The sequence below is a fragment of the Sus scrofa genome, unplaced genomic scaffold (assembly GCF_000003025.6).
Source record: "Sus scrofa isolate TJ Tabasco breed Duroc unplaced genomic scaffold, Sscrofa11.1 Contig702, whole genome shotgun sequence".
Lineage (NCBI taxonomy): Eukaryota > Metazoa > Chordata > Mammalia > Artiodactyla > Suidae > Sus > Sus scrofa.
Genome location: NW_018085293.1, coordinates 465,617 through 489,335, shown reverse-complemented (window position 1 = coordinate 489,335; position 23,719 = coordinate 465,617). Strand labels below are relative to the sequence as shown.

Here is a 23,719-nt window from a genome sequence, read left to right as displayed (position 1 = left end):
CCCAGAGATTTTGAGAGGTGGTGTCTTCAGTATCCTTTGTTTCAAGGTAGTTTTTAATTTCCTTCTTGATTTCCTCTTTGACCCATTGTTTTTTTAGTAGCATGTTGTTTAGTCTCCATGCAGTAGGTTTTTTCTCTTTCCTTTTCCCATGGTTGGTTTCTAATTTCATGGCATTGTGGTCAGAGAAGATACTTGAGATAATGTCTATGCTCCTAAATTTATTGAGATTCGCTTTGTGTCCCAATATGTGGTCGATTCTTGAGAATGTTCAATGTGCATTTGAGAAGAATATGTATTCTGATTTTTTTTGGATGTAGTGTCCTAAAGATTTCAATTAAGTCTAATTTTCTATTGTTTCTGTCAAGATCTCTGTTGCTTTATTGGTTTTCTGTCTAGAGGATCTGTCCATTGGAGTCAGTGGGGTATTAAATTCTCCTACTATGATTGTGTTCCCATTGATGTCTCCCTTTATGTCTGTTAATATTTGTTGTATGTATCTGGGTGCTCCTGTATTTTGGGCATATACATTGGTTATAGTAACATTCTCTCTTGGATGGATCCCTTAATCATTAAGTAGTGTCCTTCTTTGTCTTTATGTCTTTTGTTTTAAAGTCTATTTTGTTTGATATGAGTATTGCAACTCCTGCTTTCCTGTCATGTCTATTGGCAAGAAACATTTTTTTCCACCCCTTCACTTTCAATCTATATGTATACTTTGTCCTGAGGTGAGTTTCTTGTAGGCCGCATATTGAAGGTTTTTGCCTTTTTATCCACTCAGCCACTCTGTGTCTTTTGATTGGAGCATTAAGTCCATTGACATTTCAAGTGATAATTGATAGATGATTATTTATTGACATTTGAACCTCGTGTTCCAGTTGATTCTATGGTTCTCCATTCTTCCTTTCTTTTTTTGGTTGGATGGTCTCCTGTTATTATCTGCTTCAGTGTTTTTTTTTTTTTTCTTTCATTTTTTTGCGAATGCAATTTTTGGTTGTGGCTTTTGGTTGCCCTGTTTTTTTAAAGTATGCTTACCCCTTCCTATAATTGTGTGTTTTAGCCTGATGGTGCTGTAGGTTCAAACACTTCATTACTATATTAAAATTAAGAAGAGAAACAAACAAAAAAAGGGTCTATTTATTTCTTAACATCCCTTGCCCACATTTTACGATTTTGATGACTCTTTTTTTCTTTTTAATTTTATTTTGTTTGAAGTATGTTCATGATTAAATCTGTATGCTGGCTTATTTGAGTGAGTGCTCTCTGATTGTGGTTTCCTCAATCCTAGTCTTCTTCTTTTTGTCCTCCCTTTCTTTCCTTCCTTTTTTTTGTTGCAATTTTAATTTTATTTCTCCTTCTATTTTAAATGATATTCTTGCTGGATAGAGTATTCTAGATTGCATATTTTTTTCCTTTTAGCACTTTAAATATCTCTTGCCATTCCCTCCTGGCATGTAGTGTTTCTGTAGAGAAATCAGCTGATATTCTTATGGGGGTTCCCTTGTAGGTAACATTCTGTTTTTCTCTTGCTGCCTTTAGGATTCTCTCTTTATCACTAATTTTTTTTTTTGTCTTTTTGCTATTTCTTTGGGCCACTCTTGCAGCATGTGGGGGTTCCTAGTCTAGGGGTCGAATTGGAGCTGTAGCCACTGGCCTACACCAGAGCCACAGCAATGCAGGATCCGAGCCGCGTCTGCAACCTATACCACAGCTCTCAGCAACGCCATATCCTTAACCCACTGAGCAAGGGCAGGGACCGAACCTGCAACCTCATGGTTCCTAGTCAGATTCATTAACCACTGCGCCATGATGTGAACTCCTATCACTAACTTTTGCCATTTTTATTATAATGTGTCTTGGTGTGGGTCTATTTGGGTTCAACTTGTTTGGGGCCCTCTGTGATTCCTTTATCTTGATCTCAGTATCCTTTAATTTTGGGAAGTTTCCAGTGATAATTTCTTCAAATACATTTTCCATCCGCTTATCTTTTTCTACTCCTTCTGGAATTCCTATTATGCTCAGATTGACCCACTTTATAATATCTCATAGGTCTCTTATGTTGCTCTCATGTTTTTCATTTGTTTTTCTGTCTGCTTACCTGATTGGGTGATTTCCATTATTCTATCTTCCACATCACTGATTTGTTCTTCTGCATTGTTCATTCTGGTTTTTACTGCCCTTAGCTCAGTTTGTATCTCTGCAAATGAATGTTCTAGTTTTTCTTGGCTCCTCATATTTTCTAGCTCCTTTCTGAGGGTGTATGCATTACTGTTCATATCTTCTCTTAATTCCTTCAGTATTTTCCCTATTTCTCTTTTGAACTCTAGGTCTGTCAGACTGCAGAGATCTGTTTCATTGTGACTGCTTTAGGTCTCCTGTTGGTGTAACTGGGGGTGGTTTCTCAGCTTCTTCATCTTGTTTACTGTTTTCTTTTTCCTGGTGGAGTTGTACTCTCCATGGCTGGGCAGTGTTTGCCTTGTCACTGCCATGGAATGTTTCCTAAGGGCTGGAGCTGTTGGTCAGTCTTTTTTGAGGCAGTGTGGCTTTTTGGAGGGTGGGTGGGTCCAACAGGGTCTCTCTGAAGCAAAGGAGGACTTCCTGAGGGCAGACAAAACTGGGAGGTCCACGTCACAATGAGAGCAGATTTCACTCAGCCGGCAGAGCTTTCTCTGGTGTTTTTGGCCTGTGGGATTTTTGCAGGGGGCTGGTGGTTCTGGGAAGCTGTTCTGCAGGAGTCCAGCACCCCCTGGGGGCTGGAGCAGCTATCTGGGTCACTGAGAACCTGAGAGGCTCTTCCCCAGGGCAGCCCGGCTTTGAAGGCCTGTCCTAGAATGTAGGCAGATCTTTTCACAGCCCAGCCAAGTTTGTTCTAGCTTTTCTGGGCTGCAGGCCTTTTCCCGGGGCTGGCAGTGTTTGGTGCTGCTCCACGGGGGTGTAGCCCCTCCAAAGGGCAAGCAGGCCAGGGCAGGGACTGCCCCTTTGGTGGTAGGCTTCTGGCAATGTTGAGGCCAGCCCTCCCAGATAGCAGGCAGACCCAGGTCTGACATGTGCATAAGGGGTGGCAGTGGGGATGCACTGGTAAGAACAGCTTTCTGATAGCGACAGGCCAATAAGCTCACTGTGGCATGAGGAGTATTATATGGGGGTCACCCCTTCTTCTCTCTCCTCCCAACACTGGCATAGACCCAGCTCTTCTCCCAGGTTCCCTCTGATGTGGCTTTCCACTTCCCCACCCTTAGTGTATTGCTCCCTCCCCTTGCAATGCTCTGCTTTCTAGTCTCCCAGGCAGTCTCTGCCCAGTCAAACTTGACAGACCAGTTCCTAGACCTCCCAAGCAGTCTCTGCTCCACCCCCCCCAGCCCTTTCCTGGGGACTAACCTCCGGAACCGAGGTCTCGGTGCCCAGCCTCCACTCAAGCTTCTCAATTTTTGGTGACTGTGCCAGTAGTTCAGATGATCTGTTCAGTTCTTACTCTGCTTTTCAGAACTCCGACTTACTGCTACACTCTTCTCTGCATCTGGAGATTCCTCCAATTTGGTTGATCTTTCCATCAAGTAGGTGACATTCCAGGGTGTGGGATCCCTTTCTCACCCACAGTTCCCTTTCGGGAGCACCCATCCAGCTCAGATTCCCCTTCTCTCACTTTCCTCTTTTCTCTTGTTTTACCTAGTAATGTCATGAGATTCTTGCTTTTATTGGATTTTAGGTTCTTCTGCCAGTGATTGGTTGCTGTTTTGTGTGAGTCGTTTATCACACAAAACTATTGATGTGTTTTTTTTTTTTTGTTGTGTCTGTGGGAGAGGGCAAGCATGTCCCCCTACTCTTTTGCCATCTTGTCTCCTCTCAACATATTTTTAGAACACATTTCAGGTTTGGTTTTCATAGGGAATTGAAAAATAAGAAGGAATATCATTCTATTTATACATAAGAAAAAAAGAACCCACAAAAATTAAATAATGGCATTTCCTGATTAAATCATACCCACAGGAAAAAAATGTGAAGAGATGGACGCATAAGACAATGTGTCCACAGTGATACAATTTGTACTTCTTGGATTTTCTGACCTTCCAAACCTCCAAGGTTTACTCTTTGGAGTGTTCTACATAATTTCTGTCATTATCTTAATTGGAAATAGCCTCATAATAATAATAACAAGGCCTGACACTACAATCCAAAAACCCATGTATTTTTTCCTGGCAAATTTTTCTTCTTTGGAAATCTGCTATGTTTCTGTCACTCACCCGAGGATTCTACTTAACCTTTGGACCCAGGATAGAAGAATTTCTATGCTGGATTGTGCCACTCAAATGTGCTTTCTCCTTATCCTAGGAACCACTGAATGTTTGCTCCTGGCCATGATGGCCTATGACCACTACATGGCCATTTGTAATCCTCTGCACTATCCTCTAGTCATGAACAACAAGATGTGTATCCAACTGGCTGTTGGCTCCTGGATCAGTGGAATCCCAGTGCAGATATGGCAAACCTGCCAGATTTACTCTCTGCATTTCTGTCATTCTAACCAAATAAACCACTTTTTCTGTGACATCCACCACTCCTCCATTCTGAAGCTAGCCTGTGGAGACACTTCTGTGCATGAGCTGTCTATGTAGTGTCTCTGTTGTTTGTTTCTGTCCCTTTCATGTTGATTCTTGCCTCTTATAGCAAAATCATTTCCACTATTCTGAGGTTTCCAACATCCAGAGGTCAGGCCAAAGCCTTATCCACATGTTCTTCTCACCTCTTGTTTGTGTTCTTATTTTTTTGATCTGCTACCATTACCTACTTAAGGCCCAAATCCAGTCAATCTGCAGGAATTGACAAACTGGTCTCTCTGTTTTACAACATTGTGACTCTGATGTTTAATCCCATTATACACAATCTAAGGAAAAAGGATGTGATTGCAGCATTCAGAAAAGTATTACTTAAAAAATAATTTGATGAATTTATTCATAAATGTTTTAAGATACTTAAAAAAAATTGGGTGCCTTTTTAAGGCCACGTCCACAGCATATGGACGTTCCCAGGACAGGGTTTGAATTGGACCTGCAGCTGCTGGCCTATCCTGTAGCCACAGCAATGACAGATCTGAGTTGCACCTGTAACCTGCAACATAGCTCAGGGCAACACCAGATCCTTAACCCACTGAGCAAGGCCAGGGATAAAACCAGCATCCTTATAGATACTAGTCAGTTTCTTAACTCGCTGAGCCACAACAGGAAATCCTTAAGATATTTTAAATGCTAATCCACTATTTACTGTGCTTAAATATTTACTAGGAAAATTATATTTAATACTCTATGTCTAAATAATAATAATGTCTTATGAATAAAAGCAAAATGTGCATCACATTTTTCATTAAAAATGACAACCAAATTTAATCTAAGATCTTTTTATTAAATTACACTGAAAATATGCAAGATTATTTACCTAAATTACTGCCCATATATTCATAATGGTGTTTGTTGATATTGTTTCTATAATATGGAAATTGGCCAAAATAAGTAACAGTAATGAATGTTTGAAGGAGGGATTGAATGAGTGAATGAGCAGATGTATATTGCTCTCCTCACCTCAGGCTCCTTAGAAAATATATGACTTTCAGAGAACCGACAATCTTTGGGAGCATGTTTATTTAACCCATAGTATACTCATGTGGAATTACTCTAATAACAATACCAAAAGAAAAGTTTTCAGACACTTAGTTCTCTTCCTAAGTGCATGTTATAACCAAATCTTCCACTTGGCTCTACTGATTTACTTTGCAGATATCTCTGTGCTCTACTTAGCAGTTTTGACCTATATGAATTAACTTTGAATCTTTTCATTTTTTTCATCACTGAACTATAAGCAATGATATTCCAATTTATATTTTAAAAAATATATCTATTAATTTAAAATTTAGAAATGTTAGAAATTATTTTTAAATGACCGAGTCTGCACAACTGCATTGCATTAATGGGTCTTGCCTATTCTTGCATATTTTAACACTTTCTATAGAGTTTAAAATATTTAAATTTAAGCTGATATTAGCAGGAAAATTAGCATCTGTCAGTTAGAATTATCAATGTCCATCCTCCCAATTTCATTCTGAACGACTGTTGTCATCTCCAGAAGTTGAGAATGATGTTTGGCTGACAGCAATCAAGGAGACAAGTTCTTCAGTGCTGGGGCCTAAAGGAACTGACTCTGACAATAATCTAATTGAAAAAAAATAACTGTATCTAAGCTAAAGCACAGAAGAAGAAATTCAGCCTTGCCAACATTGATTTTTGTCACTGAGACACATTTTGGACCTGTGATATATAGTGCTGAGAGTTAATAAATGTGTGATGCTTTAAGTCACTCAATTTGTAGTAACTTATTACAACAGCAAGAGAAAACATAAACAGAGATTCACTTAAAAATATGTAAATGATGTTGTAGACATGCTGAGGATATGCATGTGTAAATCTTCTATCTCCAAATGAATTTAATTGAATATTTGAAATATTCAATTCCCCAGCCTTCTTTCCATTTGAGTTTGAGGAGATGGCTCAGTTCTTGCTAATGAGATGGATGTAGATGTCAGCAAGTGCTCTGTTCTTTGCTTCCCTTCTTTTCATTCTTGGAAGGATGCAGATATTATATCTGGAAAAGCAGGAAGACGTAAGAAGCCTGGCCCTCTGATGTCATTTTAAAAGCACAGAACCATTCTTATCATCCCACCAGAAATTTTGCTATGCGAAGTAAATAAATGTTTTAATATAAAGGCTTGAATGTGATTATAAATGAGAAAATTTTTACCATATTGATGTTTTATGATGTCTGGTTGTGGATATTCCATTTTTAGTGTCTTTTCACCTGATGGAGAAGTTCTTTTGTGGGAAGAAGTATTTCTCAGCAATGCAGGTTTTGATTTTTTTATATATAATGATTTTTATTTTTTCCATTATAGCTGGTTTGGTATTTATAATGAGTCTAGTATGACTGAGCGCTTTAGATATTCCAAGTGTGTTTTCTTTGCTGTGCATCTATACAGACTCTTGAGGCTATAGACAGCCATGAATACAGACACATTTCATTAGGACTTTGCAGGAATTTAATATACTCTCCTTAATAATGGGAGAGTAATAATAAGAAAGATCCTTGAATGACATACTGGTATTTCAAAAAAAGTGTTGCCTGTTTCTGTGGTTGTGGCTTTCGTAATTATGATATTCTATAGCCAGATATTAGAGAGTGGTCTTGCACAAATATCCTACATTTTAAAAATATTGCATTTTGTCATCAACTTTGTTGCTGCTCCTATATGATTTTGACTTTATAAAGTGTTGTTAAATCTTCAGGTTTTGCAGATTTTCTTTACAAGTTGTACGTCATTTGAAATAGAATCTCAAAGTTTGGAAAACTGTTGCAAGATATTATGATTAATAATATCTATATCAGTACTGATATCTACCCATATTTCAAACTTTACTTTGAACATTCATACAATCATGATAATAAATTCCTCTAAAATTTTGTTATGGAGATAAAGTCTGCTAATTATTTATAAATGTACTTGTAAAAAAGAAGAGTTGTTCTCCCATCTTGGTGTGTTTTAATTTGCTCTTTTTGAAACACAGCACAATTTTACAGCATTGTGTAAATATTGTAACATTTGTGACATAACAAATAACATGTACTTTGTTCTAACATCATTGAACACTGTCTATGTGTCCCTCTGTATAGTCTGTATTGACTGAGAGCATGAGAGTGTCTGTGACAAACAAATGATTCTGGACAGCAACAAAGACCTCCTGTCATTTCTAACTCTGATTATTTCTAAACATGCAGGCTAACTTTGGAATTGGAATTGCCAAGGGAGTTTGGTTGTTAAATGAGGATGAAATGTACCCTTTAAACTGGATCAGAGGAATGGCCATGCATGACATCATAATGATGCTTTTGTTAATGGATATTATTTTTTAAAGTATTTTTAACTTGCATATGGTATATTATAAATTTACATGTAAATTAAAATGTAATATTTATTTTTAAGTTTTGTGAGAGATTTAACAAATCCATATAGCTATGTAACCAAAAGCACAATCAAGACATAGAACAATTCTCTTGTTACTGAGTTCAAACTCATTTTGTGTACCATACAGCAAGACAATAAATTGAGATACTAAGTTTTGGGGCCAGAAATAGTGGCTGTATTTGGATATCCAGTAGAGAGAGAAGATGATGGACTAGTGTCTTAGAAAGCCATTTTGCTCAAGCCAAAATTCAGGCTTCTTTTATACTAAAAGAATGAAGGCAGGGTCTCTGTTGCAAACTTCTTGATAACTCAGTCTTTGTTCTTGCAGCTGTCCACTCTGGTCATGTTATGATGTTCCTATAAACCTCCAACAATACAAATGTTATGTTCTGTTTTGCAACTTTATATCTCTAAATCTCTATTCTGTCTCTAATCTATTTATCTCTAGTCTAAAAGATTGGAAAACTGTTATACCCTTACAATTCAGAGCCTTGAGAAATGGATAACTTGTATATTTCAGGCTGTAGGCAACATTTTCTTAAATTTAGTTTTTATTTTATGTTGGCTATACAATGTTGTATTAGTTTCAAATGTATACCAAAATTATTCAGTTATACAAATATATATATATATTCATTATTTTCAGATTTTTTTCCTATATTAGTTATTATAAAATATTGAGTAGATTTTTCTGTGCTATATAGTAGGTCCTTGTTGGCGATCTATTTCATATATGGTAGTGTATGTTAACCCAAACTCCTAATTTATGCCTCCCCACCATAAGTTGGTTTTCAAAGTCTATGAGTCTGTTTCTGTTTTCATAAATAAGTTCATTTGTGTCATTTTTATAGATTCCACATATAAGCAATAGCATATAATATTTGCCTTTCTCTGCATCATTCTTAATTTTAAGCAAATGCAATGAAATGCTAAAGTTAAATTAAAAGATGTAATATGGAGTCAGATATGTTCTATATTACAGTTCTCTATTGTCAATGTCCATTCCACAATCTTGTGGGGGAAAGGGGGTGACAACAGCTCTGGATACTTCCTACTGAATGGGGATGATGAGGGGGTGATCTTGGAATGGAATTGATCAGCCCTGATCAGGGAACATTGATAAGACTCTTTAGTCATTAGTGTGGTCTTCTTTCCTTCTTTAAATAAAACTACTTGATCTTGATGAAACCCCTTAGTACTTTGTTGAACTTGGAGTTTTGGTTCCAGTTCCCAATACATATCCATTATTTTTACCTTTCTAACTGTGCCCTAATTACACTATATTCTTGTGCTATATATTTGGATAAGATTAAACAAGTAAATTGACCCTTTTCCAGCTACAATGAAATTACAATCTCAATACTTATATATTCTTAAAGAGAAATCTTAAGTCTTCTAAGAGTTCACAAACCTATCACTTCCCATTCCTCTCAGGAGTTGGTTTATTTTTTGATGACAATGGTGCTGCTTTAATCTGAGTGTGATGAGGCCATGGCTTTACCTGGCTAACCTGAAAGGTGAGTGCATGGTAATAATACCATATGTTGTCCTGCCCACCTTACAGTCAGTTAATATTCAAGCTATTGTCCTCACCAGGTTTTAAGGAGGAGTCAGTCTCCAGGTCAGAAAGGATGTACAGCTACTTCAGTTGAGTAGGCAGACATGTTAGAGGCAAAGTCATGAACAGAGGTTAGTAGAGTGCCCAGAGTTTTAACATAATTGGCAATAACTAGGTATTTACAAACATTTATAATGTCTCTGACCAGGCAGACACCTGGAATGACCTATCATACAATATTTCAAAGGGGCTTGATTTAAGCTGCTTCTGGGAGATATTTTAATCCATAGCAGGGCAACTGACTAGGCCTTAGCCCAGTTAGTCACTTGACCTTTTTCAGTAATGCTTCTTTTTATTTTATGATTCATTTTCTCCATTTTTCCTGTTGATCGTGGTCCAGGATGAAGATTAATTTTTGATATTGTCAGGTTACACTCAAGACAATAGCAGGCTAATTATCATTTGAAAGTCATTAGGCAGTACAAATCTGGGAATAATTTCCTCAAGGAGGAGGGCTTTAACCACTTGAAAGCTTTGTATGTATGGGTAGGATATGACTCCATTCATCCTGAAAAAGCATTCCCAAACACCAGCATGTATCTGAAATTTCCTGTACCTTGAGGCATTTGAGTAAAACCCCCTTGCCAGTCCTCATTGAGGCAGGTTCCCTCCCTGTTGGGTCCTCATCTGGGGGAAGTAGAGGTATTTTTAGCACAAATCATGCACTTTGGTGTGATCCATTAGATAATAATTTGTAGATTAAGACCATTATATGTTTTTGAATCCATTGTAAAGAACATCTATCCTGTGACGGACACTATTTTGAATGTGATGCACACAATGTCCAAGGGCACCTCAAGGATCAAAAAAATTCCTGGTGCAGTGGATTTCCAGCGAGGTGTGATCCAAGTGAAACTCCATTCTTAGTCCCTCTCTGTCTTTTTATGAATGCACAGGCTGGTATTTTTACAAGTCAATCTGTGTGAGAAGTGATCCTCTTGCCTCAGGATATTGTTTTAGATTAGGTGTCCTAGTGACTCATTCTGATGGAATTCATATTGTCTGTGTGTTTTTTGGCCTTCCCTGTGGTGTTGTCAGTCTATATCTGCCCTTGCCTTTTTATAGACCTGTGGGTGGGAGGGAGAATTCTGTGCCATTTTCTGGGGTTTCCATGGGCACCATCTTTAGGCCTAATGTGTGCTTTTGTGGGACCCTAACAACAAGCTTTTCCAGCAAAAAAAAAAAAAAAAAGTTACTTGAGCATTTAATTCAAAGCAGATCTCAACCCAGAAGAGGGACTGGAATTCTGGCATATAAAATAAACTGTATTTTGCAATAGCCAAGACATGGAAACAACCTAAAAGTCCATCAACAGATGAATGGATTGAGAATATGTGGTACATATATACAATGGTATACTGCTCAGCCATAAAAAAAAGAATGAAATAATACCATTTGCAGCAACAAGGATTCAACTACAGATTAACATGCTACAAAAGAGAAGGACAGTATTATATTATACCATTTATATGTGGTATCTAAAATATGGCACAAGTGAACCTATTTAAAAAACAGAAACATATTCATACAGAGACTTGCTGAGGGGAAGGGAGACTAACCTGAGAAAATATTCATAATATTGATGTCAAAGAATGTTTTGCCTATGTTCTCTTCCAGGAGTTTGATGGTGTCTTGTCTTATATTTAAGTCTTTAAGCCATTTTGAGTTTATTTTCATGAATGATGAGCGGGTGTGTTCTAGTTTCATTGATTTGCATGCAGCTGTCCAGCTTTCCCAGCAATACTTGCTGAAAGACTGACTTTTTCCCATTTTATGTTCTTGCCTCCTTTGTCAAATATTAATTGACCATAGGTGTCAGGGTTTATTTCTGGGTTCTCGATTCTGTTCCATGGGTCTGTATGTCTGTTTTGGTACCAATGCCACGCTGTCTTAATGACTCTGGCTTTATAACATTGCATCAAGTCTGGAAGAGTGATGCCTCCTGCTTGGCTTTTGTTTCTCAGGATTGCTTTGGTGACTCTGCTTTTTTTTTTGTGGTTTCATATAAATTTTTGGATTGTTTGTTTGAGATTTGTGGAAAATGTCATGGGAAATTTGATAGAGATTGCATTGAATCTGTAGATTGCTTTGGGTAGTGGGGCTATTTTTACAATATTTATTTTTCCAATCCATGAACATGGATTATCTTTCCATTTCTTTACATCTTTTTTAATTTACTTGATTAAAGTTTTATAGTTCTTCACATATAAGCCCTTTACCTCCTTGGTCAGGTATATTCCCAGATATTTGATTTCTTGGGGTGCAATTTAAAAAGTATTGTATTTCTGTATTCCTTTTCTAATATTTCATTGTGAGTATACAGAAATGTGACTGATTTCTGAATGTCAATCTTATATCCTGCTACTTTGCTTAATTGGATTATCAGTTCCAGTAGTTTTTGGGTTGAGTTCTTAGGGTTTTCTATGTGTAGTATCGTGTCATCTGCATACAGTGACATCATTATTGTCTTCTCTTTCTATTTGGTGCCTTTTATTTCTTTTGTTTGTCTGATTGCTGTGGATAGGACTTCCAATACTATGTTGAAGAGCAGTGGTGAGAGTGGGCATACCTGTCTTGTTCCAGATTTTAGTGGGAAGGCTTTCAGCTTTTCTCCATTGAGTAGTATATTTGCTGGGGGTTTGTCATAAATGGCCATGATAAGGTTAAGGAATATTCCCTCTATACATACTTTGGTGAGAATTTTTATCATAAATGGATGTTGGACTTTTTCAAATGCTTTTTTCTGCATTTATTGAGATGATCATATGGTTTTTGACTTTTCTTTTGTTAATGTGGTGAATGACATTGATTGATTACATATGTTGAACCATCCTTGTGAACCTAGGATGAACCCCACCTGGTCATGGTGTACGATCTTTTTGATATGTTGTTGGATTTTGTTGGCTAAAATTTTGTTGAGAATTTTTGTGTCTATATTCATCGGAGATATTGTCCTATAGTTTTCTTTTTTGGTGGTATCTTTGTCAGGTTTTGGAATTAGGATGATGGTGGCATCATAGAATGTCTTTGGGAGTGTTCCTTCTTCCTCAAACTTTTGAAAAAGTTTAAGGAGGATGGGCATCAGTACCTCTATGTATGTTTTGTAGAATTCGCCTGTGAACATATCTGGTCTTGGGCTTTTATTTTTAGGGAGTATTTTTATGACATATTCAAATTAATTTTAGTGATTGGTCTCTTTCTTCTTGATTCAGATTTGGCAGACTGTAAAACTCTGGAAACTAGTCTATTTCTTCCAGATTGTCAAATTTGTTGAATATAATTGTTGATAGTATTCTCTTATAGTTTTTTGTATTTCTGCAGTATCCATTGTGATTTCTCCATTTTCATTTATAATTTTGTTTATTTGGTTTCTTTCTGTCCTCTTCATAGTGAGTCTAGCCAGAGGTTTGTCAATTTTGTTTGCCTTTTCAAAGAACCAGTTCTTGGTTTTATTGATTTTGTCTATTGTTTTTTGAATCTCTAATTGATTTCCTTCCTTCTGTTGTATTTAGGTTTTGTTTGTTCTTTTTCTAATTCATTTAGGTGATGAGTTAAGTTGCCAATTAGAGATCTTTCTTCTTTTTTTGGGGAAAGGACTGTATTGCTATGAATTTCCCTCTGAGAACTGCTTTTGCAGCATCCCATAGATTTTGAGAGGCTGGGTCTTCATTATCATTTGTCTTGAGGTATTTTTTTAATTTCTTTCTTGATTTCATTAACCTATTGGTTTTTTTAGTAGCATGTTGCTTAGTCTCCATGTAGTAGGCTTTTTTTCTCATTTCTTTTCCTGTGGTTGATTTCTAGTTTCATGACATTGTGGTCAGAGAAAATTCTTGAAATAATTTCTATACTATTAAATTTTTTGACGTTAGCTTTGTGCCCCAATATATGGTCGATTCTTGAGAATGTTCCATGGGCACTTGAGAAGAATGTGTATTCTGATTTTTTTTGGATGCATTGTCTTGAAGATGTCAATTAAGTCTATCTTTTCTATTGTTTCCTTTAGGACCTCTGTTGCTTTATTGGTTTTCTCTCTAGAGGATCTGTCCATTGATGTGAGTGGGGTGTTAAAAAGTCTCCTACTATGATTGTATTCCCATTACTTTCTCCATTTATGTCTGTTAATATTTGTTGTATGTATCTGGGTTCTCCTATATTAGGGACATATATATTGATGATTGTAATATCCTCTTCTTGAATGGATCCTTTAACCATTAAATAGTGCCCTTATTTTTTTTATGGCCTTCGTTTGGTTTTAAAGTCAATTTTGTCTGATATGAGTATTGCAACTCCTGCTTTCCTGCCTTGTCCATTGGCATGAAATATCTTTTCCCACCCCCTCACTTTCAATTTATATGTGTCCTTTGTCCTAAGATGAGTTTCTTGTAGGCAGCAGATTGAAGGTTTTTGCTTTTTCATCCAATCAGCTACTCTGTGTCTTTTGATTAGAGCATTCAGTCCATTGACATTTAAGGAGACAATTGATAGGATGTTTATTTATTGCATTTTAAACTTCCTTTTCCAGTTGATTCTATGATTCTCCATTCTTCTGGTTTTTTGTTGTTGTTGCTTTTTTTTTTTTTTTTGGTTGAATGGTCTCTAATTATTTTCTGCTTAAGTATTTTTCTTTTCATTTTTTTTGTGAATATAATGTTTGGTTTTGATTTGTGCTTGCCCTGTTTTTCAAGTATGTGAACCCCTTCCTATTATTGTGTGTTTTAGCCTGATCGTCCTATAGGTTCAAACACTTCATTACAATAACAAAATTTAATAAAAGAAAAAAAAAAAAGAATCTATTCATTTCCTTACTTCCTTTGTGCACATTTTATGATTTTGATGTCTTTTTAAAATTTTAATTTTATCTTAAACTTCTTCATGATTATATCTGTATGCTGGCTTTTTTTAAGTGACTGCTCTCTGATTGTGGTTTCCTCCACCCTAGTTCTTCCTCTTTTTTTTTTTTATTTTTAATTTAGAGAAGCCCTTTCAGTATTCTTTTAGAATGGGTTTTGTATTACTGTATTCTTTTAGCTTTTGTTTGTTGGAGAATTTTATTTCCCCTTCTATTTTAAATGAGATTCTTGCTGGATATAGTATCTTAGGTTGCATATTTTTTTCCTTTCGGTGTTTTAAATATCTCTTGCCATTCCCTCCTGGCCCATAATCTTTTTGTAGTGAAATCAGCTGATAGCCTTATGGGGGTTCCCTTATTAGTGACACTTTGCTTTTCTCCTACTGCCTTTAGGATCCTCTCTTTATCATTAAATTTTGCCATTTTTATTATAATATGTCTCGTTGTGGGTCTATTTGGGTTCAGCTTGTTTGGGGCTCTCTGTGCTTCCTGTATCTTGATATGAGTATGCCTTAGATTTGGAAAGTTTCCAGCAATAATTTCTTCAAATATATTTTCAATCCTCTTATCTTTTTCTTCTCCTTCTGGAACTCCTAGTATGTGTAGTTTGGCCACTGTATATCATCCCATAGGTGTCTTATATTGCTTTCATATTTTTCATTTGGTTTTCTGTCTGCTGTCCTGTTTGGGTGATTTCTATTATTCTATCTTCCATGTCACTAATTCATTTTTATACATTATTCATTATGGATTTTACTGCCCTTAGCTCAGTTTGTATCTCTGCAAAAGAATTTTCTAGTTTTTCTTGGCTCTTCCTTATATTTTCTAGTTCCTTTCTGAGAGAGTCTGCCTAACTATTCATATCTTCTCTTAATTCCTTCAGTATTTTCACTATCTCTCTTTTGAACTCCAAGTCTATCAGATTGCAGAGGTCTATTTCATTGTTGACTGCTTTAGGTGTGTTCTCCTGTAGCTTTAACTGGGAATCATTTTGGAGCTTCTTCATCTTGCTTGTGTTTTTCTTTTTGTGGCGGAGGTGCCCTCCCTGTAACTGGGGAGGCTTTGCCCTTGTACTGATGTGGAGTGCTTCCCGAGGGTGGGGGGTGTTGGCCTCCCTGCTTTGAGGCAGCAGGGCATTTCCTGAAGGAAGGTGGAGCTAGCCACCTCACTCCAAGGCAAAGGAGCACTTCCTGAGTGCAGGTGGGACTGGCAGGTGCACATCATGGTGGAGGCACACTTCCTGTGGCCCAGCAGGTCTTGCCCTGGTGCTCCTGGGCCACAGATATCTTCCCAAGGGTGGGCAGTGCTGGGCAGATTGCTCCACATGAATGGGGTGCTTCCTGTGTGTAGTCAAGCTGGGCCAGGGAAAGCCATGGAGGTGGTTGGCTTTCCACAGGTGGTGAGGCCAGTCCACCTGGATGGCAGGCAGCTTCTGGCTAGGCATGTGCAGGATTGGGAAGGGGGGATGAACTGGGAAGCTCTACTCTCTGCTAGCTGGTTGGCAAGTGTGCATGCTGGGGCACAAGGAATATTCTATGGCAGTCCTCCCCTCCTCCTCTCCCCTCCCCAACACTGGCACCTTGTCTCTCCTGCATGCCCATACCTTCCCCCAGGTTCTGTCTTTTGTGGCTTTCCATTCCCTAGCCCTTAGCATATTGCTCCCTCCACCCACAATGCACTGCTTCCTAGTCCTTCAGGGTGTCTCCACACTGCCAATCCCAGCCCACTCTCAGGGACTAGCCTCCAGGGCCTAGGTCTCGGTGCCCAGCCCCCACCCCAGCATCTCAGTTTTTGCTGTCTGTGCCAGTGGTTCAGATGACTGTGTGGCTCTCACTCTGATTTTTAGATCTCAGACCTGCTGCTGCCCTTTTCTTGATGTCTGGAGATCTCTCTGATTCAGTTGATCTTTCTCTTGGTTAGGTGATTTTCCATGGAGTGGGTTCCCTTTCTCCTTCCCAGTTCCCTCTCAGGAGTGCCAGTCCAGTCCTAATTCCCCTTCTCTCTCTCTCCTCTTGTTTTACCCAGTTATATCAAGAGATTCTTGCCATTCTGGGAGGTTTAACTTCTTCCAGAATTCAGTTGTTGTTCGGTGTGTGTCATTTTATGTGTAGATATGTTTTTTTTGTTGTCTTTGTGGGAAAGGTTGAGCATGTCCCCCTACTCTTTCACCATCTTGCCTCATCTCTGAGAGTTAGATTTTCATGTACAAGTAAGAAGTCTAATGACAACTTATTAAAGTATCAGAAGTGTTTCTTTAAAGAATATTTAAAATATAGAAAACATATATGATTTCTAGAAAACATATCTAGAAATAATTAACCACATATAATGAGAAAATAATGCTGCCTAGCATAATTAGTTATCCTACTTACACCAAAGATCTTTAGGCACACTGAAAAAAATAGAAAATTCTTCAAGATTGATTGAGATTTCCTTACTAATGGGATGATTATGCAGTTGTCTCTGGTGCCATCTATTTTCTGAAAGGTGTAAAAAGTCTAGGTTCTATGGCAAATGTGAAGCACTTTTTAAATTTTTTAAAAAAATTTATTATGATTGATTTACAATGTTTTGTCAATTTCTGTTGTACAGAAAAGTGATCCAGTCATACATATATACATACATTCTTTTTCTCACATTATCCTCCATCATGTTCCATCACAAGTGCTTAGAAATATAGTTTCCTGTCCTATACAGAATGAGCTCATTGCCCATCCACTCCAAATGCAACAGTTTTCATCTACTAACCCCAGACTCCCAATCCATCCCATTCCCTCCCCCTCCTACTGGAAAATACAAGTTTCTCCTACATGTTCATTATCTTTTGTGTTTTGTATATAGATCATGTGTGCCAGATTTTAGACTCCACACATAAGTGGTATCATGTGGTTTCTGGCTTTCTCTTTCTGACTTACTTCACTCAGTATGAGAATCTCTAGTTCCATACATGTTGCTTCAAATGACATTTTTGTCTTTTATATGACTGAGTAGTATTCCATTTTATAGATGTACTATGTCTTCTTAATCTATTCATCCATTAATGGGCATTTAGGTGGTTTTCATGCCTTGGATAGAGTGAATAGTGCTTCAATGAACAAACGAGTGCATGTATTTTCTTCAATGAAATTTTTGTCTGTATATATGACCAGGAGTGGGATTTCTGGGTCATATGGAAGCACTTTTAAGCTCATTCATTTTTCAAGCAGTGCCAATGTGAAATAGAATTTGTTGCAAAAGTCTGTTTTCTTAAGGCTGTTTCTTGGTGAGCATTATAGGTATTTGGGTGAAAGTAGCACATATTTATCTGATGACTTTCTATATCACAATAGTTGCATATTCCAAATAGAAATCCCTAATATTAACACACTTGACCTTGTCACTTTCTTCCAAATTCCTTATTTTTAATTATTTAAAAAAAACAGTTGAAAAAAATTAAAAATAAAATTAAAAAATAAAAATACAGTTGATTTACAATGTTCTGCCAAATTCTGCTGCACAGAAGAGTGACACAATCATACATATATAACATTATTTTTCTCACATTATTTTCCATCATGTTCTATCCTAAGAGATTGGATATAGTACCTTGTGCTATACAGTAGGACCTCATTGCTTACCCATTCTAAATGTAATAGGCAATTCCAATTTTTAAACATTCAGTGTATTATTATACCTATTCAGTAAGTTGTTATTCTATATGTATTTTTCAATTTAATTTGATTCTTTTTAATGATTCCAATTCTTTGCTTAATGTCCCCACACTCTTTCATTCTCAGTTATTAAAAGATTTTATTAGAGTTATTTTAAAGTCCTTGCTTGTCAGTTCTAATTTGTAGTTCAATGTTCATTTGCTTTTAGCATTTTATCCCAAGTTTATTGGTTGTAAAGTCTTTCCTGTTCTCATGTCTAGTCCTCTGTTCACTGCATAAGTGGCTGCAAAAAAATGCTTCAGATTATTTCTCCCAAGGGAGGTTCAATCATTTCTCTGATAAAACTAAGACTGGTAAACTCCTTACAATCAGGGATTTGCCCTTATATTTTTGGCAAGATGCCTTGTTCTCCAATTCACCCCTGTAATAAGGGCAGAGTGATCCAGGGCTTTCACTTAAGAAATGGAACTCTCTCCCTCTTCAGCAAGAAAGTAGTACAAAATCATCCTCTCTTGTGTTTCAGAGGTTTCTGGTTTATACACTTTATCTCCCACCCCAAGAAACTTAAGAGCTGGCAAATGTTCTGAAAGGAAGAACACTGTGTTTTTGAGGCCATACAAATCTCCAGCTTGGCACTCTAATAATGTGTAATATCCAGAAGTTCTGCAAAATTCTGAGCTCAGCTGAAGTCCTCTTCCAGGAGCCATACTTGCATTCTTAGATAGTATACCTACCTAAATTCTCAGAGAAATGTGGTTTATGATTGTCACTGTCAATAAGATTTCTCTCTAGATTGTTAAACTTTTCTATTTCATTCTCAGTTCTCCAATACATAGGTATTTGTATCATAAGCACTGGAAAAGGGGTGGTGGTGGTTCACTTTGTTTTTCCAATATTTTTCGTTCTATTAGTTTGTTGCATGTTGAAGCTTTGACTTTAGAAAATGTATTAAATTGGAATTCTACCTTTTGTTTGAAGTTCCTTCCATCTCCAGATTTGAAAGGGCAGTGCTATGTAACTGTCATGTAACTGACAAAAATTGCTATGTAAGGGACACAAACTCTGAGAAAGTACATATTCTCAGTGGCTCACCATGGTGGCCATCCCTGAGTTGAAATCTCTGCTGATTCCAATTAAATCCATCTTTATTGGAGATATATTTGGCAGTGTATTTATTTTAGGTCAATGCTTTCTTTACTCCAGCTGATTTGGTGTTAAAAAGTTAAATTTCGATTATAACTGTATGCCTAACAACTGTGATTTTCTAGAACACATGAATAATGAGTACAATGAGCTTACAATACAGAGTTATACGAAAGGCCCTTTCCTCCTACCTTGCCCTATATTTCTCCTGAATACTATTTCAGGGGCATTTTTTTTTTTCTTTTTAAAGCTGCATCTACTGCATATGGAAATTCCTAGTCTAGGTGTCCAATTAGAACTTCAGCTGATGGCCTACAACACCACAACCACAGCAACCTGGGAACCTGGGATTGAAACCATGTCTGCTAAATACACCAGAGCTCACAGCAATGCAAGATCCTTGACCTATTGAGTGAGGCCAGGGATTGAACCTCGCACCCTCATAGATACTTGCCATGTTTGTTTCTGCCACACCACAATGGGAACTCCCCTCTAGGCTGTTTTTAACCTGCAATAGTGATGACATAAATCCATCTAAGTTATATGAGTTTCAATAGTCTAAATACCTTATTTTATATTACATTTTTACAGTATCACTTTTTCTTATTGTTAAAACACCTTATAAATTCCAAACATTACTGTAAAAAAATTCTAGATAATAATATTTTCTTTCAACTAAAAGTTAAGTGAAAGAATAATTTTGAATAATAGATTTAGGTCTATAATAGATACCCAGAGTCTTCTAGTGCTCAGCTACTAATGCTCATATAAAACAAGCATAACCAAAGTTTAAGAAAACAATGAAAAACTTATGAAGTCAAGAATTTAATTCATCAATTTACCATGAACTATCCATGAGATAATTTTTTCTGAAGGATATTTCTCAGTTCCATCAACAAGATTTTCTGGTTTGCAAGAGAAGGTCAAATTGGACTATATCTTTCAAGTAAAACCCAACAGAAATAGGATCCGTTGCCCATGCATGGATTTGTTGTGTTCTGCTGTTTATAAAATACTCAAATAGTCCTGCACATGTATAATATTTCCAACTTAGACAGGGGAGCATACAGGGTGCACTTTCTAGCAAAGAAACAATAGATGCTGCCTCAAGCTCTGAGTTGTATTCAAGGGCAAGAGGGACTCAGGCCACCAAAGTAAAGGGAAATACCAAACCAAAGTGTCAGTCAATTCATGTCAGTAATTATGAAAAAAATAGCACATGGTTTCCTTTAGTTTAACCAAGCAATTCTATAACTATCAAAAGAAAATGTTCACCGTGGAGTCTTGACTTTTATGCTTCCACTAACCTCTGAATGACTGAACAGAACCATTGCTTCTATGCTCTACTGTTTAATCAAAACCACTTCCAAAACATTTGATTATTTCCTTTGCATTAAAATATTAAAACAATAAAAAGCCAGCAGTAAATCATCCTGTTGGCTATTTAAGCAACTTGAGTACTCACAATAAACTAAAATTTCTCTTAACATCTAGGAAACCTCTACATGTCGTCCCTGTATATCATAGGTCTATATACCAAATATTTGCAAAATGAAAACATGCATACACAAAATGTCAAGTTTTATAGATATGATTTGAATTAAAATTTACTTTGACAATGTACAAATTTCTTTCAAAATACCTTAAATGAGTAATTCTGTAATTCTCCATAATTCTGAAATTTAGAGGATTTTTTCTTAAATTTCTAGAGTATAAATCTCGAAAGACCTGGGCAAGAAAGATTCTAAATTAGTTTTTAGATTTGTGTTCAAGTAAGAGAGTCTGCCTCAAAATAGGTTATTTGTTCATAATTGAAAACAACCAAGACTATATTAAAGAATTAGCCACAGTTAAGAACTATAGACCTGAGGTCAGTATTTTGTGTAAATTCTAAATGGGTTTCTCAGCATTTTGCCTGTAATTCAGCTTAGTAACTTGATAATAATTCATCTTTTAAAGGCATTTCATGGATTATATTTGAAGTTATAGTTGAAAAATGAAATCTAATTCTGCGGGGAAAATAAATATAATCTGTAAACTTAAATGTGTGAACCACAGCATAAACGGAGGTGTGGTTGTCCTTCAGTGGAAATTTCCCCAAGTCCCTTGCTCATTGCTCTCTGCCTTGGCAGCTATGACCCAATCTTAGACAGAACAAAATGTACCACATCCCTCAAGCCCCCATTGAGGAAGGGGGATTGGGTCTCAAAAGTACACTGGTTTCTCCAGAGGGACTGTGACATTTACAGTCAGCTTGGCTGACCCCTCCAGCTCCTTAGGTGATCTCTCCATTTGGAGAAGGATATGTGAGAGGCCCTGGGAAGCTGTGGGTCACAGGGCACCATGGTTGCCAGTCCTGTGGTTCTCAGAGTAATGTGTGTTGTTCAGAGATTTGAAACAATCTTACGGAACATCATCTTTCAAGGATAGCATTCTCCCATTGATACTATCCAAACACTCTGCCTCTTCAAAACTGCAGATTCAATGTGGTAGAGAGTATCCTCATATTGCATTTTGCAGGGTCTTCCATTATCCAGCCAACACTCCGCTAGGCAACATTCCTGTGGGAGTCAGGCCCTTGAGTGTCAGCACACTTTCACTCTCCTCTCTGAGAACAGAGAAGACCCTTGCCATCTTGCCAATTGCTCAACTTTTGTTTCTTATGATTTCTTTCTGGGCTGCAGCTGAACCATCAAGCTGGTCTTCACCTTCAGTCATCAGTTCATTATCAGAGCAAATACTGAGAACATTTACCAATATTTCTGTCACTTTTCCTCCAATAAATGGTAAAGACTGTCAAATATTCGTAACATTATTTTCATACTTTAGTACAGCACCTTTATTATTGGAGACATCTAAGTTATTAGGTGTTTAAAAAATTGCTATTAATTAAGAGAACCCCGTAGTTTGACTTTTTGTGTACATTTTATAGCTGCAAAACAAATAGCCTGCATCTTGAGCTCCATAAGTTCTAATAATTGATAACAAAATTTTGTTTTGCAAAAATTCACACACTGCTGGATAGTTATAAAAATGGGAACATCCTCAAACCATATTGTGACTAAAATGCTCTTATGATTTTTTAATTTCCAAAATCTTCAGAAGGTTCAGACCATAACAAGCCACACATTGGTCAAAATGCAGGTTGCCATTTGAATCTATCTAATCTTCTAATACCATCCAATATGTGTATATCTGGTGACATTCCACCATGAACACAAAGAAATCATTGATTTAAAAGTGCAGTGAGAGTCAGGCTATCAAAAGATTCCATACAAGCTTCATAGACACTTTCTGAATATTTACTTTTATGTTCTGGCTTAAAAGCAAAATAGTTAGTAAGGTTTCTGCATTCATGGTTACCTCTTAGAACAAATATGACACACTCTATACCAAAATAACATCTGTACTCATAATCACCAAGAAAAAGGTATTGTGTAATAGCAGGTGATCCTCCTACTTCAAAAAGTTTCATCAGATCAAAAAATTGGCCATGGATGTCACTGCATTATAACTGGGGTCTCTAATTGTATCATTGTTTTCTCTCTCTGAAGCATGGCAGCACCCTCATTGATAATTCTGACTGCAATTTCTTCATCCGCCAGGACTTCTTTTACTAAGTGGTTCTTCAGAACATAAACCTTGGGCATCCCATCCATTGAAATACTTCCTCAGATGTCAAATGATGTGTTGGGGGAAAGAAACAGCTTTGATGATGTGGTCAGCTCTGGGAAGGGGTGGTGGGTGTGGGTGTGGGTGTGGGGGTGAGGGTGGTGCAGTGGGTGGCTCCAGGGCTACCATGCTGGGTTGGGGGCTCAGCTAGGTGCTAGGCCAGGTAGGGTTGGGGGCAGGGTCAGCGGCTACCAGAGGCAAGTGGTGGCACCGCCAGAGAACATGGCTGGGTCCCAAACACTTTTAAAAGGACCATTTTCTGTGGCCTATTATTCAAAGAAGAATCTCATTGGGTCGTCTTAGAAATGAATATCAAACCTTATTAGCCCTCCAGTAAGTAAAACTTAAATAAAAAACTTAAGTCAATAAAAGTGTATTATGACTCATCCAAAGCATTGCAAGATGTAAATAATTGGTTATTAACTGTTGGTCAGGATGTAAACAAGCATGTCTTTACCATTCACATTAGAATGAAAATCAGCCCCAACCTCTGTAAAATTATAAGCTATCACTAATACCGCTGGACATATAAATTTCCTATGACTTGAAAATGCCATTCTTTGAGTATTATCAATATAAAAGAATAATTATGACTACCAAAGACACAGAGGAAATATTTTCCTTTGCATTATTTGCAACACTATAGAACTATCAACAACTCAAATTTTTTTAGCACTTTAGATCAAGACTTGAACATTTTTCCTTAAAGTTTTAAATAGTGTATGCTTTAGGGTTTGGAGTTGATAAACAGTTACAATCACTCGGGGTTTCCCTGTATTGCA

General features: G+C 37.0%; 1 pseudogene; it reads right to left on the bottom strand.

The window, feature by feature from the left end:
• Nucleotides 1-21,800: 21,800 nt before the first annotated feature.
• Nucleotides 21,801-22,740, bottom strand: LOC100625921 (annotated as a pseudogene).
• Nucleotides 22,741-23,719: the final 979 nt, after the last annotated feature.